General features: G+C 39.6%; 1 long non-coding RNA gene across 5 annotated transcripts in view; it reads left to right on the top strand.

The window, feature by feature from the left end:
* LOC112984584 (uncharacterized) overlaps positions 1-18,269 on the top strand; it is a 181,950-nt gene extending 163,681 nt beyond the window's left edge. For 2 of the 5 annotated variants that reach the window (XR_003259537.2, XR_010388490.1), the window contains one exon: positions 15,864-18,269. This is a non-coding gene — a long non-coding RNA (uncharacterized LOC112984584). Of the gene's footprint in view, positions 1-7,335; positions 7,448-8,141; positions 8,262-9,748; positions 9,830-15,863 lie in introns of all 5 variants that reach the window. The other 3 variants (XR_010388489.1, XR_010388487.1, XR_010388488.1) reach the window with 3 other exon arrangements.
* Positions 18,270-20,128: the final 1,859 nt, after the last annotated feature.

The raw sequence follows: 20,128 nt of genomic DNA on the forward strand, positions 1-20,128 counted from the left end.
GCTGTGCTGGAAGACCTCCTGTCTTCCTAGGAAATGATTTTCCCTGCAGCACAAAGGAGCTGTGCTAGAAAAAGAAAGTATAATTTATAGCCCCCTGAGCCAGCTTCAGTCAATCTTGCCCCAGACATGGAGACATATCTGCAAGTTGACCACTTTTTCAAACTGAAAGTTAGGTAAAATAAGTGACTAGTTCTTAGAAGAACTCAGCAAGTATATGCCATATATGTCAACGAGGAGTGAAATGTGGTAGGGCTAGAAAGTTATGAAGAGTATAAGAGGAATAATGAGTATTAGCAAACAAAATAGTTCATGCAGTCAAGCCCCTTAATTACTTTACAAACACTTCAGTGGCAGCCTTGTAAATCAAGAATAGCTGTGTGGCAAGCAGTGAGACCTTAAAGCAGGTAATATAAGTGATTGTATGGTCCCCAGAATATTAATGATGAGGTAGCACACCTATTGCAATTAGAGATTTGTGTTGACAAGAGAAAACCTGCTCTTGCAGTAATTGGTTGTTAATTCTGGTTGTAAGCTCTTGACTGAAGAAACCCCTGTAGTGTAGAATGGCCTGCAAAGGAACTTTTTTAGGGTTGTGATAATGTAAGAAAAAACAAGACCCACAGACTGTTAAATTGGAATAAACTGGTGAAATTTAAATGTTTATGAAAGACTATCATATCCCAATGTGATGAAATCCTTCATGAGAGAAGCCTAAGACTATTATGAAACGGGTGTTCGCATGAGCAGATAGCTTGTTGCATGTCGTGATTTTTTTCTCCACATCGGTTGTAGATAGCTTGTAGCCTTGAAGCTCTGGGTAGCTAGGTGATCTGAACTCCTCCATTTTCTCTTGGCCATAGTCAACACACAGCTGCTGTTTGAAATCTTCCCTTACATTATCCATTTTTAATAGGGGAATCTTTAGCTGAGGTCTGAGGTGTCCTGCGAAGGAACAGTAAGACAAATAGGTCAGCATTTAAGAGACTTTTAGCAGGTACAACATGATCTATAATTCCTTTATATACCAATGTTGTCAAACCCACTGTGCAGTATTGAACTACTCCTGTCATCAGGATTAATAAAAAGAACACTTACAGCAGACCTTCCTGGCTGGAGTGTCTTAATTGTAGTCCATTTATAAATCCATTTAAACACCCTAACAGAGTCCTTTCTTCCAATGTAAAGACCTTCTTTGCCAGTTTGGGCACTTTTAACTGCACATGCCAAAGGCATTTTTCACTTGTGTAGGTGATAATATGCCTATCTTGATATAAATGTTCACTCACAGTGAATCACTTGGCACTCGGATGTTTTTTTCAAGATTACTGTCAAATCAGCTCTCTTGAAGGAGCAACAGGATATTTTCAACATCTGGCATGCTCTGACAATAAATAAATCATCCTGTTTTATTTACATACTTTCATTTTGTCTTCCCTTTTACTGACGTGTACAAGATGCATTTTATTTAAAGCCTCTGGGAGGTATTAATATCAAATAAAAAGAGTGTGCTGCTATAAAGGTAGATAGAAGAGCTATATTACAATACTTGGAAACTTGTTTTATTCTGTCGAGCACATGAATGAAGATTGAATATAGTCAGTATTAAATATATATGCATAAAGAGAGAGAGATTGACTGAGAGGCATCTCTCTCTCTCTGCATACCTATTTATAAAGACACAGACATATTTATTGTTCTATGTTTGTAAAGGGCATTGTAACAAAAGTGAGGCTGTAAGGTACCATATATTTCTCTTTGAATTAGAGGAAAAAAAGGACTCTCTTTTTCACAATGATAATATTAGACAAATGATGTGGAAAGGCCTCAGAATAGCATATCTGTGCAGTGGATGAACAAGAAAGAAAAACAGTGAATAGAAGTAAGATTATCATCCCTAGATGTTAGGCATCGAATTTTGTAAAGTATGGTTTTGCCCGGGACACTGGTAATTTGTCATACAAAACCATTTCTAAAACACTGGACTCTAGGGCCTAAGTTCTGTTCACCTAACCCACAGAAATTATTCTGTTCAAACAAGATCGCTTGCAGTCAGATTTAGCCCTTGAGAGCTTTGAAGTAATCTTTCCTGCATTAGAAAATGAAACTGTAAATATCACATTCACATAAAAATGGCAATAATAACAGTTGCTGCTTGCTTCCTAACACCAGCAATTGCATATGGACTGTTTGTCCAATTAAAACCTACCCCTAAATTTGCAAATACAATTACAAATGCTTGTTTAGAGAAGAAGCCAGTGTGTGTCAGGGACTTCAAGTGACACTATTTGATTATAAAGAAGCAGGCAGCTCGCACTGAGCCATCCATAGTGTGGGCACTGATTTCTCCTCTGCTCTCCACCTCCCTACTGAACTTCATATGCAGCAATAAGAGGTGGCCCTGGTATGACCCCTTTTTCTCCCTCTTTTCGGATGGCTGCTGACTAGTTTCCTGCAGCTGCTGAGCTGACTGGTTCAGCTCATCCTCCTCGTAGTGCACCGAACAGCCTTGCAGTCCTTCCACACAGAGCTTTGCTTAGTTGACATGTGATCACCTCTTTAAAAGACTGAAAGCAGAGAACAATTATGGTTCATGGCAGTGGGATCTGGAAGTCGATGAGTCAGGAAGGATGAGAAAAGTTTGGCTGGAAGGAAACAAACAACCCCATATTGGAGGCCATGTTCTCTGCTGCGCTGTATAGAGGTATGTGGGTCAGAGGAGCCTTTCTCAGCTCCTTGCTCTGGAAGCCAGTTGAGTGCCAGCTCAGCATCCAGCATAATTTAAAATATCCTGGAGCCCAGAAACTGCACCATCTGCACTAGGGTCCCAATATATGCCCGAGCCAGCTAGTGGTGGTCAGGGTGCTGTTGCAGCTCTTCTCTCAGCACGTGCCTTACCTCAGAACTACACAGAGGGGCTGCTGAAGAGCCAGGTGGTCTAGCTTAGTGTGCTCATATGCCCTATGGGGCTTCCCAGAAGGGATTCACCACTCGAGCAGCACAGCGGGGCTGAAGGGGTGGTGGCCCAAGCTTCTGGCCTTCCCCTCCCCAGAAGACAGAATAAGAAGATGATCTATTGTACTGCTTTTGGAAGTGGAAAATGAGCTCTGCTCTAGTTGTATAATTTTCTATCACTAAAGCAACAGAAATATGAGTATCACATAGATGCTCACAAGTGCTGTGCCCCACACAGGGGATGTTTGCTTGCCCACGTGTGAACACATAGGGGCCTGTTGTACGGTGAGGGTGAGAATTCAGTTTTTGTCACTGTGTGCAGGTGTGCAGGTCTTCAGCCTCGGAGCAGGGGTTCCAGAGGGGCACGAGAGCTCATGATGATGAGGTTGTTTTGAAAGCTTGAGCACACCAAATTTCAGTTATGGGGATGTCAGAAAGGTTCCTTTTTTCACATAAATAAACAAAAATTTTCTATGTAGCCACATTATAAACAGCTGAAGGTTTTAATGTCTGTAATATAACCCTTTAAGAATGTGCTCTAGAGATCAGGGAGCATCATTCATCAGGCTGTAGTGCTTACAAAGCGGTCAGTCAACATGAAGCATAAAAATGCAGAAATGTTTTTGATATAACAAATTATGGGAAGGAATGGGAGAAGATACTTCCTTAAAGAATAAGAAGTGATACCAAATTTCTGTGATGAAGGGAAGAAAACATGTCTTATAGATGCCGAAGAAAGTTGTGTGCTGGGCAACATTTGAATGTTTTTTCTTTAAACACATCCATCTACCAAGTTTGATTAAAGACTGCTTAGTCCGTGAAAAGGGTTACAGGACTGAGGTCAGAACCAGTTGTGTTATTTCTATGCCTACAAAATGATCAAATGTTATTAGACTATGTGGTGTTCAGTCTAGAAAAAGTGAAAAGAAGGGAGTTGGGGAAATAAAAGTAAAAAGAGCAAATGTAAAAACTGTGAGAAAGCAATGTTTGTGTTTTCTCTGTAACATAAGATAATGGCTCTGCCTGATATAATGGGGTAGAAGCTGTCTTCTTAAATTAAAAGGAACAGAAGAGAGAAAGAAAAAAATTCACAATATAAATAGGGGATATATTTCTCTGCCTAGATTCTGCAGATGCTTAGCAGTATCTTCAGGATTCAATAAAGCTAATCCTGAGACAAGAGGAAATATTTCTGGGAAGTAAGAGAAAATAATATTGCTGAATATTTGATGAAACAGCCACATAAAGTATTGAGAACTGGAACTTCCCATCTCAATATTCAGAAACACAAATGAATTAAATCCTCTGGTTTGTACCAAACTAGAATTTCCTCATGATGTTCCACAGTCGCTGTAGAGTCTTTTGAGCCAGCAGTGCTTTCTCATTGCAAATAAAGCAAATCATGTGCTGGGCTCCATTAGGATGAGTACGGCCAGCAGACCATGGGAAGTTACTGCTTGCCTTTCCCTGGCACTGCTGAGGCTGAACTGCGTCCAAATTTGGGCTTCCAGTTAAACAGAGACACTGAGAATTGAGACAGGTCCAGCCAGGGTCTCCAGAGAGGAACCAAGCTGTCAGTATCCTCAGGCCCATGACCTGTGGGGAGAGATGTGCTTGTCTGGTGTGAAGAAGAGGTGGCCAAGAGGCTCTCTCTTAGTAGCCTGTGACTATCTGAATGGCAAAGATGACAAAGCCAAACTTTTCTCAGCGGTAGCAAATGATACAACAAAGCGCAACAGCCACAAATTGTGGGCTTGGAGCTTCAGACTGGGCAGTAGGAAAAACTTTTTTACTAATAAGGATGGTGGAATTCCCCTCCCTGAAGGGTTTTGAAAGTTACCTAGACCAAACCTTGGCTGACCTTATTTAGTGTTGGTGATAGTCCCACTTAAAGAAAGACTTCCAGAGGTCCCTTCTAACTGACATTTCTATGATGCTGAGATTCTGGGATTTTTTTTTTTTTTTTTTTTTTTTTTTTTTTTTTTTGTCAACAGCCAGTATAGTACCTCCCTCCCTCCCAGCAAGCATACCTCCATATAACAGCTATTTGAAGAAGCTCTTTATTTGTTGGCATATTATGGTAAATTCACCATGGTGCACTGATGCCTCCACAGATTACATCTGTAGTGAATGAGGGAAACAATTCCACCAACATGGGTTCTGCTTCCTCCTGTGCACAACATGTGAGTCCATTAAAGCCATCAGGAGTCTGGATTTGAGACCTAAGCTCTCATATCCAACAAACAGTGGAAAAGTCTATCAGAGGATATGTGTGGGCTTTACTTTGCCACCCTTATTACTTTGCTATGCAAATAGAAAATATTTTCCGAAAAAACAATTAACGGCTTAATATTTTTGTTTTAAAGAGCCAAATTTTATCATACAATAATTGCCCTGGACTTCAGTAAAAGAAAGACAAGGATCCAGTGAGAAATCTTAAGTGAACTATTCCTGTTTCTGAGGTGTTTATAGTAGAACATATCTTGCTTGACTTTCACTGGCAATAATAAACTTTAAAAAGATATTTAAATAATTAATTTGATGGAGCTCTATGCTATCATGCCACATAGTGAGAATTGTTTGTAATTGCTCACAAGCTGATTGAGCTGCTGAAATTGCAATGAACACCCATTTATTATTTACAATAGCAAAAAGGGAGAAAAAAGACTAACTTTTCATGAGTTTCCCCTGCTTCTATTATATAGATTCACAGAGACCTAATTAAAACTCTATTTGACTGGAAAGCAAGAAACTGAACAGGAATTTGCATGATTTTTGGAGGAGATGGTCCAAAATCTCTTAAATAGCTACATTATGGATTTCAATGGGACATTAATTATTTAGGAAAATTAACTTCTAGTAGTAATTAACATAATCACTTTTTGAAAAATTTAACCAGAAATCTAGGTTCCTCCTGTACTAATCATCACATTATTTCATATAAACTACTCAGTGATTGATGAAGATCAGGGAACTCAGTGGCTTGAATGGTCTCTCCCAGCTCTGGATTACTGAGGGCTGACATTGAAATCAGTGGAGGATACAAAGAGGCACCTTCTGCCTGGCTGCTCTAAGTGTTTTGTCTCCTTTTCTCTATTGACTTAGAGAGTGGCTGGGCAGGGGCAGGACCATGGCGGGCTGGAGCCGGCACCACTGCCATGGTGGCGCGGGACTGGGATTGATGAGCCAGGGCTCGGCTGAGATGGGGCTGGGGCTGGGAGTGGGGAGGGAGAAGGAGGGTTGGGGGGTGTCCCTGGAGCCGTGACACCTTTGGAAGGTTTTAAGAAGCTTGCTGGGCCTTCCCTATTCCTAAAGAAGAGAATTTCAGGTCTATAAAACAGGTATAAAAATGGAGTTAGCTGTGGTCTGTATGAGAAGCTGTGATTTGATATTGGGAGAACTGTGTGGTCCTGCCTGGAAACATGGGAAGCTGAGACCTCTCCAAATGGGGAGCTGGTTTTCTGGCCCTGTCTGGAGGAGCCATGAGTATATTATAAGGCAGTTATATTACATGGACTCGCAGACTTGAACACTACCTTCTCTGTGCCTCTTTAGGTCTGAAACCTTGTTATCAAGGGAGAAAACTCTGAATATACAGGTTTCCTATCTTGTGTATTTTGTTAACAGAAATCAAGTGAACAAACAAACATAAATTACATATACAAAACAAGATAAAATTAAGTGGATTAATATTATAACACTAAAATAAGCTAATTAGTAAGCCGCCTTGATTAAGCTAACATCTTTTAAAACGTTCCATATTATACACTAGAAAGGCAGAGGTCTCGTATACTTATCCACCCATCAGACCCAGCATTAACTCAGCTTTGCTCATAATGTTGATATATGATTGTTTATATTCTGTCAGTTATTGGGTATGTATATAATCTAATCCTTTATGAACCGGACTCAATATTAAGATTACATTCTCCTGATGGTGTGTAATACAGAGTGCTCATCTTCTAAGCTGTCAAACAAAAGCCAGTGTTTCATGTCACTCCACAACCTAGGGATGCATAAAACAGCCTGATACAGCTCAAGATGACAAAGGTTGTCATATGTAGTTGGCAACAAGGAATATATACACGGATAACACTCAGAACTGCTTCACAGTCTCTGACCTATAAGATTTGTCCATATGTGATTTTTTAGACAATGAAATTATGACAGGAAGGGTTGCCTGAGGAGCCCTAATGGATGCCCAGTGTTTTCTCAGAATGTGAAAGGTGCGGACATATAGTGCATATAGTGCTGTATCTTGCCCAATGCAGTGAGTCTTCCGTCATGCTAGTTACAAGGAGTCGGCAAAACCATGCAATTTAAAACTGGCTTGGGAGAAAAAGATGGGTTTTTGATTAAAAACATTTTTTCCATGACCTATAGAAAAAAAAATAAGGAATTTGAGAGTCAAAAACCAGAACACCCAGACAATGATGGCCAATGGAAATATGTGGATTCTCTGATGCCAGTGAACTGCTCAGTGTGTTTTTTGTTGGTGAGTTTTTTTGGTGAGTTTCTTGGTCTTATTATCTTCAGTGAGCATAGCCCAGAGCTGTATTTCACCTCCTGTCTGCACCCAGACCAAGGGAGTGCCAAGATGTAGTGTCTCTCTTCACTGAAGCGAAGGGTATAATGCCTCTGGCAGAAGCATGCAATCTAAGTGACAGTGCAGAATGGATGTAGAATACATCTAGCTGCAACTCCAATCACTCAGCATGGCAACAGCTCTCATCTGAAATATTTCAGAGGGAAAAAGAACATAGAAAGCAGGTATTTTTCACAAAGTATTTCAGTTATCTGAAAGCCAATTTTCTGTTGGTAACTAGCAGACTTTAATTGGGGTAAAGATTCCTGGAGGAAAAAGTCTAGAAAGATGCTACTCAGGGATGCCTACAATGCAGCCGCAGATGCGAGGTAAATTAGCCTAGGCTGGCTGGAATACCACTGTGTTTCGGCTGCTTCCTGTATTCACAAGAACTTGTTACACTAAGCTGCAGTCACCTCTGTGATTGCAGTGTACACATACCTTAAATCTACTATTATGCAAAACCTATGTAACCCTGCATAGTTTTTAGAAATTTATTTTGATCCATTAGATGCCCATTCAATGTTTTAGGGGCCTATTATGCAAATTACTATTCATAATATAAATTACCAGATAATATAATGGGTTTCTTACTCTATTTCAGATAATGGATAATTATCCATGAGCAAGGCAGGAAATTCAAAGCAATTGAGAGAATAGGTCAAATGGAATCAGTGACAACCAGATGCAATAACTCTGCTCCGGGCTCTTTCAAACATATCCGGTAGGATTGTTCCGCCTCTATATATTTCTGTATATGACAGGGAATATGTCTCTTAAATCTAGCTAGATGAAGCCAGCAAAGTTTGTTTCTATTTTAGTTTACATTTGGTAGGTGGTTGCTTGCTCTTTCCTGCTGAATGTTGGTATGTGATGACATCTTTCTTGTTATTTTAATTATTTTTTTTCTTCTGCACCCATTCTGATAATTGATGCCATTATGTATTATTAGCTACAAGACTTTCATGTTATTTTCCATGCTTCTTTTTTTTGATAGTCTTTGGCCTTTGGCAATACAAGCTGCATAGGTTTTCTCAAGTTATTATTACTTACAGAGCATTCAGAGAAGGACCAAGCAGGCAGTAATTAAATAGTCACAATGAAGATTTTCAAGGATGAAAGTCAATGTAAAAATTCTGTGTGTTGCGTTGGGTAGATAATAGGCATAGAAGTTTACTCATTTTAATTGTTTCAGATTGACCCATGGGACGGAGGAAGATGCAGCCTTTATAATGCATTAAGCAAAGAGCATACACTAGTATATTACTGGCTGTTAATTCAGTCCCTGATGGAAAGTTCATGCCAGAACAGGAATTTACTGAGGATGTAGAATATTGCTGTACATCCCTACAATGTGTAGTAAATCTCTGGGGTCAGCAGTTAATTGTTTTATCTGACAACTTTCATGAATTAAATGAATCTAAATGGAATGACAAAGAAACACAGGAGAAGGACAGAGCCACCACTTTTTCATTGCATTAAAAAATAATAGTAGAATCAGAAAACCCCAAGCACTCTCTTTATGGTAATTAGTTAGAATTTCACTTGCTGTGGGCTCAAGTAAGTGCTTACCATATAATTAGCTTTTCAGAGTAATCCTTTTATCAAGTCACATCAAGCATTTCTCTTAAATCATGTTTCCATACATCTTCATGAACAGTAGTGTTCAACTTTGCTTTGTGGTTAGAGACTGTAGAATGCAAGATTGAGGCAAAGGATTACTTCCAGTCAAGACATTAAACAGAACTGACACCTTTACTGTAGTATTTGTGGTATCAGCTATACTTAGAAAGTGAAGAACTGCAAATGTAGCAGTAAATTTATCTGCTGCATTTGGTACATTTGCAGATTTTCATGGGGCTCCCTGTACATCTGTGAAATATCACAGATTTTTGTCATTTGATGTAATTTTGTCATTGCACTGTAGTTCTGAAACAGTAATGTTAAAATAATAATAGTAATTAATATAACAATATAACAAAAGCTTATTTACTTCCCCTCAGGGCCTCTCATTTTGTCATATAAAATCTGAGTCTGCTGTTAGGACTCTACTCCTGGAGACAATTTTTATAAAGTCAGATACTTTGAATGATCACACTGCTCTCCTACCCTGAGGGATGGATATTACCTTTGCCAGTGTCTTTTCCTAATAGCCAGCCTTGCTGACTTACCAAGACTGAAATTTATTCCATCCGCTACTCTCTCTGGCAGGTATCATGCAAGCCAATTAGCTGTCCTGTTTGTGCCTGTTGAAGAAAGAACTGGATCTGAATGCTGCTCAGTGAATTGATGGTAAAGCAGGACATACTGTCTTGCAGTCCCTGAAGCTATTATCAATAGGCAGTTTCTGAAGTAAAGATCAGTACATTGTTTCCTGCCAAGCTGCTGTGCCCTTGTCCTCCTGACAGGAGATGAAGTAACTTTTTTGTAAAGCAAGCACAATGACTCTATCTTTGCCACAACCTACAACAAACTACTGAATGTGGTCTAGATCTGTCCAAGCCTTCTGAGGAGCATGGGCCGTGTTTGTGACGTCAGGGCTTTGGAAGGCAGAATTACAGCTGTGATTGTGGTCTGTGAAGACTTGGGTAGAATTTTGGGCTGGCGCTGTAGGACGCAGAATTCAGAATTTGTAGCTTGAGGGTCAGGTGTGGGTGGGACACACTGTTATAAAGCTTAATCGCATGTTCCAGAGCTGCTCTGGGGTAAAAGTCATCAATGGTGGAAAACAGACGACTTTGCCCTGTGTAAGCTGCAGTCCCCACCAGTGGGCTCCAAAGCTGCCCAGAGTTACCAAGCAATATTAGCATGCCCTGCCCCATGACAATCCCCCTAAAGTACCCCGATCTCTAGGAGTATCTCCTCTGACAGGACTTGTGAAGGAACTAAAAAATAATTCCAGGCTCTCTGCCCCAGTCTTGTTCCAGAGGAATTAATTCCTCACTGGATGAGGAGCTTTCACAGTCCTATTTGTGTACAGGGACTAGGGAAAGTATATACATTTTACCTTTGAAGATAGGTCCTGGTTAATTAGTAGTTTTCCTGCAGGGGTTGAAGTGATTAGCCTAAAATCTTTGGTGCAGTTCATTATAGAATCAAACTTAGGTCCTGAGCCACCAGGGAAATCTCTGTGAGGCTTAGGATCTGGGTAAGGTGTTAATGTTAATGGGTAAGAGATGTGAGCGCTTAAATAAACGTCTCTGACTTTACACTGAGAAGAAACCTTAGCTGGGATTTGACCAGATGAAACAAGTTCCTTTGATAAAAGTGAGACAGTTACTCCTGTTATTTCTTCAAATTCTCCTTATCAAAGACTTTATTTTGTCTGTGATTTAAGAAACGAGGAATATGTTTCAAGGTCGCAGAATTCATTGTTATACCATTGCACTGAAAATAGCTGAGCTGACATAACTTAGCTGTTTGAAGCTCCCTAAATTTGCAGAAAAAAAGAGTTATTTGTAATTATCCAGATAAGCTCAGAGTTCAGATTTAGGAGAAATTTAGGAGTATTTTACTTATTGTGATGATGTATGGTTTGATGTTATCGCAGAATAAATGATAAAACACAGATAGATGAAAGTGGGAGCTCACTTTACTGAGGATGTCCTTCAAAGAAAGCTGAAAAATCTTAACAGGAAGGTACCCTGGGGAAAATGTGATAAAACAATTGTACAATAACTGCAATGAACAAACTTGTATCATTCCTAAACTTCTATTAGAAATCTGAAATCCATTAAGCTTACAGTACCTTTGCCTGGAAATACAGTCAAAGATAATGCAAAAGAGATAGTATAAAAACTGGATTATATCATCTAAAATTTTATTTAGAAATTTGTAAAGAAGTATGATAAATCTTTCCCACCCTTTACGTGTTTACTCCCAAGACAATGAATATCAGGAATAGAACAGGAGTACCTGTGAGCTGTAAGTGTGGGCAGGTGTAAAGTAGCTTCAGCTCCACTTACTCTTGAATATCTATACTTCTATGAAAGATGCCAAGAAATGACACTTTACCACAGCTGCTGTGTGGATTGTCCCATCTGATGTAGAAAGCCTGTTAAAATTGAATCAGACTGATTACTCTCAGTGCAAAGTTTTATACCTGAAATGCTGAATCCTCAGAACTGAGATGATCCACAAGGAAATGGCATTTTAGACACTACATCAGAACTAACCACTTTAAAATGTATTAAATTTATGATAGCATTGTATTAGACTGCACCAATAATCAGTTACCAAACAGTGTATTTAACAGAATGGTTAAAACACTAATTACCAAAGCAATTTTCAGTTCTCAGCCTACTATCAGCTAGAATGCCAACTGCTAAATCAGTACCAAATATCAGCCTTCATGTAGGCTTAGTCATTATTAGATCCTGGTTTGAAAATAAAATAACAAGCACGAAAATTGAAATATATGTTTTCAATATGAAAATCCAAGAACAGTATTTCTTCTTATCCAGAAATGACTGTCTTACTGAACTTTTATTTGACATTTTGGAGTTTCAATTTCTCATTCTGAAACTGAAGAAATGTTTTATGAGTATCTGTGCCCTAAACATGTGCACCGAACATTTGAAGCTATGCAGAACAAATGGCTTACATCTGAGTCTCTGAGGACATCTGGAATCACATACTTCGCAGAGGCTTCATAACAGAGCTGGTGGCAGCACCAGCCCCAGAGCCCTGGCCCCTGGCCTATGCCACACCAGGACCCCCATTCTGTTCCCCCCATTCCTAACCCTGGCAAGCTCTTTCAGTGCTTTCCAGAGCATCGCACCTGCTGTTTCCAGTTTGCACCATTCATCTCTTTTTCTCTACCAGAGCTCCTCATCCCACCCACAGAAGAGGTACTGATGCCCCCACTTACTCCACCCTGTCCTGCCATGTTGGCTTGCCTGTCCCAAATGTCCTTCATTTCTGTCCCGTCTCCTTTTCTTCAGTCCCAGCTCTGCTTCCTTCCAAGCTTTTGTGGCTCCCCAACTTCCATCTTCTCAATCCATTGCAGACCTAGGGGGTGGAAGGGGAATCTGGGTGCTTGGAATGAGCTCCTGGGGCAGCAAGGGCGAGGTGTTGCAGGTTTTTGGCATGTAAAGGATGATCTGTAGGTATCATTGCTATTATCAGATGTAATATTAATTGCTGTTACATCAGATGTAGTATATCTTCCCTCCGGTCTATTGTCCACTCTTGTCCAACACACTGGCTCCTTCCAGCTGGTCAGTAGAATTGACTGAGGCTGCCCCTCACTTCCCTCTTTCTGTTAAATACTCAAGGCCCCATTCTTGCCTTCTGTGGAGATTTCAAAGGCCTGGGGACAGGTTAGACTTATTAAAAGGCCACTCAAGATATTGAAGGCCAAAAAGTGTCAAGTCTAGGAATGGTAGCTGCAATTCTGTGAACTAAGAAACAAAGAATAATTCATTTTCTTGCAGACATCAGCAGTCCCACGACCATCTGTAAAAGCAGACAAGCCACTAGAGATAACTTACTCCAGCTGACAGAATGCCACCTGGGGAAATTTACCTCCCTCATTCTGCACGCTTCAGTCTAGCCCCTTCTTGCCTGAATCTAGCGGACATGACAGAGAAAGAGGAATCAAAAGTCTCTCTGAGTCTGTCTCTTTGAGTGGGCAGGATTTGTTGTGACAATGCAGTGAACGTGGAGCACAGAGGACATTTTCTGCAATTGTTATTCCTTTACAAACATACTCAGACTATGTATGTATTTCTCCAAATCTATTTCAGATGGCTCAGCTCCAAACATTAGGATTTAGAGCCTCTGAATGAGACTTTGCATCCATAATCTTAAAACAAAGCTTTTGTAGCTGCACTGGAGAAAAAATACTTGTTTAGGTTTAAATGGATAAATAATCATTTTGAAATCGAAAAATGGCTCTGATCAGAAGTAACTTGACCATTTTAGAACTTTTTTCACCAAAATGTGGCTATATTACTGGGTCCATTACTAAAATTCACATTTCTTGGCCCTTGTCTCTGCTTCTCCACTCTCCACTCTGCTCCCTGAGCGAGATCACGTACACGTGGTTGTGTTCAACAGCATTGGTGTTCCAAAATGGTGCTTTCTATGTGTGGGATATCACAAAAGGCAACTCTCATTTAAAACATATAGGAGCAAGTTGCCTGATTTCCATGTGTCCTTAGAAACCTTCCACCACTACTTTTTTGAGGCTATTTTTCCCTTAGCTCCTCCTCCTCTCACTTATAGTAGCCACTTAATGCATGGAAGCATGCCAATTTTCCTTTCTCAAGTGCAGGAGAGAAACCATGCTGTGCTTATGCCCATTAGCTCTATGGGGGTTTTGGGGGAGGAAAATTCATCATTCTCATTCAGCGTCATGGCACGGGAGCACTAAATCCCATGGGGAAAGGGACAAGAGCTGTCCTTATGGGAGTCCGGTTTGGTCTGTGAATTTAATTCTGAGAAGCTTTGCAGTTGAGCACCAGAAGAATTATTATTTGCTGCTACCACTTTTTTATTGTTGGTATTGCTTCTTGGTGTTGTCGTGACACTTCATAGCATCAGTCATGAGTGAGGAATTCACTATGTAGGAAGGGGAGGGTCCGCTCCGCTGTAATGAGCAATCTAATTTTTTATTTGCTTATCTTCTTTGCTTCATATTAAAACCTTTATTTTACAGTCTGATCAAAAGTCTTGAGCTCTGTTGGCCTTCTGAAAGGCATTTTATAAACAAAAAATAAGGTGGGGATTTTCCTTTGTACCATACTTTAATGGAAGTTCAGTATTAGATGGGGTTATAGCCATGAAAATAGCTCCCTGGAGAACATCAGCTGTGGTTTGACAATATGTTGTCTCTGGCAGCAATATCAGCCTTAAGGTTTTCCAGACCTATGATGTTCCTATCTACTTCTACTCCACCCTTCTTCTGCCTCCTGGCTTATCACACAGAATATACTAACACAGCTGTTTTGTATGGATGTTCTACATCCCTACAGGGAGGGCTTTTTAAGTCAGATCACATACCCAATCTGGTTTAGAGCATAGGCCCGTAATTGCATTGTGTTTATATGAAGGATTTGGGAACTGCTGTGGGAATGAGTGGCAGGAATCATAGAATCACTAAAAAAATTAGATTGAAAGGGATCTCTGAAGGACATCTAGTCCAACATCCCAGTCAAACCTGGTCTACCTTCAAAGATACAGCAGGTTGCTCATGGCTTTATGCAGTCAGATTTTGAAATCTCCAAAGACAAAATCTATAACCTCCACCCCACAATCCTTATGCCAATAGTTCTGTAGAGGACAATATGCTACTAAACCACAGCTGGTGAGCAGAGGTTTTGCACCAGCTATGTTACCTCTTGGTAGCTGAACAGCTCTTTGGGCCATCATCCCTTGTTTTCCACCTAAGGTTCAGAGATATTAGTTTATGTCTCCGAAGAAGAAGAGCATCTCTATAAGGTTGCTGCACTTTGGCTGTGCCTCAGAATGTAACTGGTTATTCCAGGAGACCTACACTGATAGGACCACATTACTTCCAGTCTAGAACTAACCCAGGTAACCATTCTGTGTGGTCTGGGAGTGCACTGTATAGGCTTCCCTGATTGCTCTGACTTGTGCAGATGATATAAAGAGGTGTGGGAATCTGAGCCAGGCTTCTCTGTTCATACGCCAGAGCTTAGATCTAACTCCTAACTTGATATCTAAAATAAAGAGAGCTGCATAATTTGATGAAGTTAGTGCAGCACTTGTATCAGTCCATTCGCTTGTACATGAATTCTTTTTTTAACCAAGGAAACAGCTGGATACATGATGCATAATAAAGCAAGTGAAGGGTTTTTGTTTGTGCAAAGGGGCTGCTTAATATTTACATTTTGTTCAAGCTACTGGAAGCAGCTGAGAGGTGAGTATGCCAGGCAAACCAGACCTGAATGCAAAATAATGATTCATTCAGTCCAGTTGTTGGCTACATTCAAATTAAAAGAGGAAAGGTGAAACAATGAACTCAGAACATGAGCTTCAACTAATTCAGAGAGGAAGTTATTCTCCTTCAGGTAAAAAAAAGAAAAGAAAAATTAAAAAGGGAAAGGGAAAGGGAAAAGGAAAAGAAAAGTAACGGAACAGTATTTATAGGATCTTTAATTAAACATAGTGTTAAGTTGGTGTACAAACTTCTTTCTATCCGTTGTTTACAAAGTGAGCTGGGTAGTGACAGCTCTGTTTTGGACTGGGAATGGTGCAATGTTGATTCCTACTAGATTTTCAAAGGCATTTAGGATGCTGAAAGGGGGACACAGGTTGACTTCAGTGAGAATTAACTACTCCAACTTCTCTGTCTTATTAGGCACTAATGTACCTGTGTGAGCCTGGCCCTGGCTTCTTAGAGCTGGACCCTCTGGAGGCTGCATTACTGCACTAGAAATCTGACTGTCCAGCGGGACACTGATGGGGAGCTGTGAGACACTGATGGGGAGCTGTGAGACACGGACAGGGAGCTGCTGTGCTGCCCAGGGACCGGACGTGATGGATGACGAGCAACGGCTAGAGACAGCACAGTGACTTGCACCTGAACAAGAAGGTCCTTTAATGAACATTTCTGCCTCAGTCACTCTGCCAGATTCAGTGATGGCTACATGTTATTGCTAGTTATAGTCTGATAAAATATTATTGTCCCTTCAACATTTTTCCCCTTTCAGAACTTAAATACTATCAGCTGTCTTTGCTGTGTATAGATAATGTAGTATGAGAATTCCCTGTTACTGTCCTTGACAGCTCAGGCCAAAAAAGGCGAAATAACAGGTTAACCTTATATGTTTGCCTTAGAAGGAAAATAAAGTGTGCAAGCCCAGTTCCAATGCATCTGGTGAAACTTTGTATAGACTAGGCTGAGATTGGTTCCCCTGCATGATGTGCAGCTGCCTTTGCTGTGTATAGATAATGTAGTATGAGAATTCCCTGTTATTTCACCTTTTTTGGCCTGAGCTGTCAAGGATAGTGCTGACCTAGCTTAAAAGGCACACCTGTAACTCTAGTTGTAAAGTGCGAAGGAATTGCTGTACCTGTAAACTCTTCTTCAGCTTTCCTGAAGCCAGTTCACCTAGCTGCATACACGGTTTATCTCCGTCATTACTACTTTTCTTCCTTTCACCTTAATTTTGTCCCTTCTCCCTATGATTTGCTCTGATGTACAACTTTAGTGTGCAACCAATGTCTGTAAACTAAACTCAGCTAAAGGAAATGTCTTCCTTCTTCCATCTTGTACCACTGATTTTGAGACAATTTAAGCATAAATTAAAATCACTACTACTCTCCTCCACTTTTATTAATAAATTCATAAATTCATGTTGTGAAGAAAATTGTAAAGATATGTGACTGAAGAAAATACTTCTGCTATAGCAAGTTTATCAGAGAAAGGCTAAGAACACACTATGAGTGTACCCAACATAATAGTAGTAGCTAAGTATCTGTTCAGTCACCACATCAACTAATGGATAACATGGCTAGAGGAAGAATGGACCTTTGTAAAATATTAATTGCAACAGAGGAACTTCAGTTGTTTCCTTCTTCCCTGAATACAATTATTCCTTTAAGTAAAGTTACTGATTCAAATCCTCAGGATCTGTAACTAGACTAGTTCCCTGGATTTCCTTCTTCTTAATATCTGAATTCTTGCTGTCACAGAAGAGATAAAAGATGGCTCTTTTAGAAAGGATTTAACTTTTCCGCATTAAAACCTAGTTAGCATCCATGATCATAGAGAGAAGGAATATTTCATAGGTGTGTAATCCAGATACTATTTTTAGTCGGAAAATAGTGTTTAGTGACATGTCACATACTGATGTTTCAAGTCTAATACCAAATCTAATCCAGAACTGATAATTCTAAATAAAAGGACAAACCTTTGGAAGTTTTGTGAGGGATATATGCAATTGAATGGAAACAACATTTTTTAGAACCTTCACTGGGAGGAAATATGAGGCTGAACTAATAGTAAGATTATTAGTCATCATTTTCCTGTTAATAATGTTTTGAGTATTCAATCAGAAAAGAAAAATCAGAATGAAAATACTAAAAAGACAACATCATATGAGCTGAGTAACTATATAACATAAATATCAAACAGGGACTGGCCAAGGCCTATTTGTAATTTGGAACAGGAATATTACTTGTCACATTTTTCAGCTATTCCTCATAAATTATGGATGTATGTAGAAGGTTAGGATCAGTTCACAGTAATTCACTAACCAATATAGAGTTTAAATTAATCAGGAACAGTATTCACCAGGAATAGCTCGATCAGTGCTTCTCCATTTATAGTTGGCGAGTAAATCAAATAAATCTGAGGCCACACCAAATCCTTTTCACAACTGTGGCCTAAGAGGATATTTAAAGGCCTCGATCTTGTTGAGTCACTGATGAAAAGTGGTTTGTTTTCTGCATTGCCTATAGGAAGAAGAACAATGTTGATTTCTTCTCTCTCTCCTCCTCCCATTCCTCTTTTTGGTTAATTCCTAAAACAATATAATCCTTCTTTCCTGCCAATGTCTTGGCATTTCTTCATCTTCTGCACAGGGTTTACCCTTATATCCTTAATACTAGCTCTCTGGCTAATTTTGTGTTTTGTACTTTCACAGTGTTGTATAGACCTTGTAACATTAAACTGCTGTGATGAATTTTTAAGAAATAAGATTAGTTCTGAAATCCAAACCATTTTAGCACATATTAATAAAATTATTTTCCAAATTCCAAATGAATTTGCATCCTTTACATCTTAAAAAAATAAGCAATAAACTTTTGCTCAACCATAGCAAGGTGGAATGAATGCAATCAAAGCCATTTAAATATCAATCATTTAGACAAACAAAACACACAAGTGCCCAAGTGTTCAGCCATTCAATTTTATAAACACACAGGAAAGAATAAACCAAGAGTATTTTAATGGAAAAGCAAGCTAATTTGCAGTCTGCTACAACATACCATTAAGCTTCTTGGGTGTACTGTGATTCGACATGGATTGCAGTAAAATAGTTACCCAGAAGCCACAAACTCTTCTGGTATTAGCGGAAAGTCTAGCTTTCCCACAGCCACATATAGGAGAAACAATGGTCGTGAAGGGGGAGCAGTGTTAATACTGAAGCTTAATGGGGCAAGACTTACCATTCATCAGAGAAACAGAATTTTGGATCAACTCCAAGTCCATAAAAATCTGCCCAGGAAAATATGAAACTTGATATAGAAGAGGTCTCACTATTTCAAAAGTGTACTGAAACCACTGCAAAGTTTTGGGGCATATACATACCAAGGAATAACAATAAAAAACAGAGAAGTGTTTCTTCATAGTCCTGTTGATGCCCTCTGCATCTAATATACCAAATGCCATTTTTGAATGCTTTGCAGCCACAAGGTGACAAAGTATCTATCAATGAGATAAGGATTGTTCTGCTTAGAACTGCTCTTGCAGTTACAATAGGGAAGTGATAAATTACAGACTTAAATGATCTTTTTGGATGAAAGATTTGAGACAGTTATAGCTGAGATTAGCACTTTGGGTAAGAGAGTGATAGGAGATGAAAGAAGACCAGAGGCCTGCAAGAAAGATCACAAGATGTAAAAGAAAAGACGCTAAAATATTCGACCCATACAAATGCAAATGATCATGGAATAATGATCTGAGCACCTGCAGGACAAAATTAAAGCTGGAAAAAAATTGTACACTGGATAAATTAACTGGTTTAAAAAGACCTATTTTTTGCTGTGGTCTGTGAATGAAACCTTTTGTTTTGAAATACCATGAAAAGAAAGAAGCAAAAAGGAAGCCCTGGAATGGAAATGCATTGTTTGCTCCAGGGACCTTAAACATATTCTGAGCAAATCCACATAGAATCAAACTTTGGAATCTTGCAAAATATACCTAATTTCCAGAAAGACTCCAGAGGCAGGAATCAGCTGAAATGAATATCAAGGAAGGTGCTTCTAAAATAGCTGGGGAGTGTTTGGGAAGACAGATATAAGTTCTGTCTGATACAGTCTATTTGTTCCTGATGACAGGTATCTGCATTGATATCTTGGAGAGAATCCAACTGCCTTTTCCTTGCAATTTTTTTCATTCAATGTGAAGAAGTTAACTTAAGCCATAAGCCAGCATGTTAGTTTTGAAGCTGTGGGAGGTTTCCGTATGTGCAGGACTGGTCTGTCAGTGACTTTAAGATAAATATTGTTGCTGCTTGGTAACGGATCACAGTGCTTAGTGCTATTGGTAATATGCTGAAATGAGCATTAATGCAACATTCCATGTAAGGAGGCACAGGCTATCAGCAAATCAGAAGATTAATTTGGAGATTTACCTGGAATCTGTGACTAATACATTTTAGAAGTGTTTGCAGAGGAAAGGATCAATGTTTCCATCCAGTAACTCATTCAGTTTTCAATGAGGAAAATCAGATCTTGTAGATCTGTGCTCTGGAGACAGAAGCTTCCGAGCCATGATCCACCTGCACTTCCACAGGAACTCCTTCTTGTTTTAAGGATCAACTACTGAAAGAAACAAAGTTGGAGGCCAGCTGCTTTCCCAGCAGGCTCCATATTTTTTCCACACTGGATATTCTCAAG

This window comes from Dromaius novaehollandiae, chromosome 3, assembly GCF_036370855.1.
Source record: "Dromaius novaehollandiae isolate bDroNov1 chromosome 3, bDroNov1.hap1, whole genome shotgun sequence".
NCBI classification, from domain to species: Eukaryota; Metazoa; Chordata; class Aves; order Casuariiformes; family Dromaiidae; genus Dromaius; species Dromaius novaehollandiae.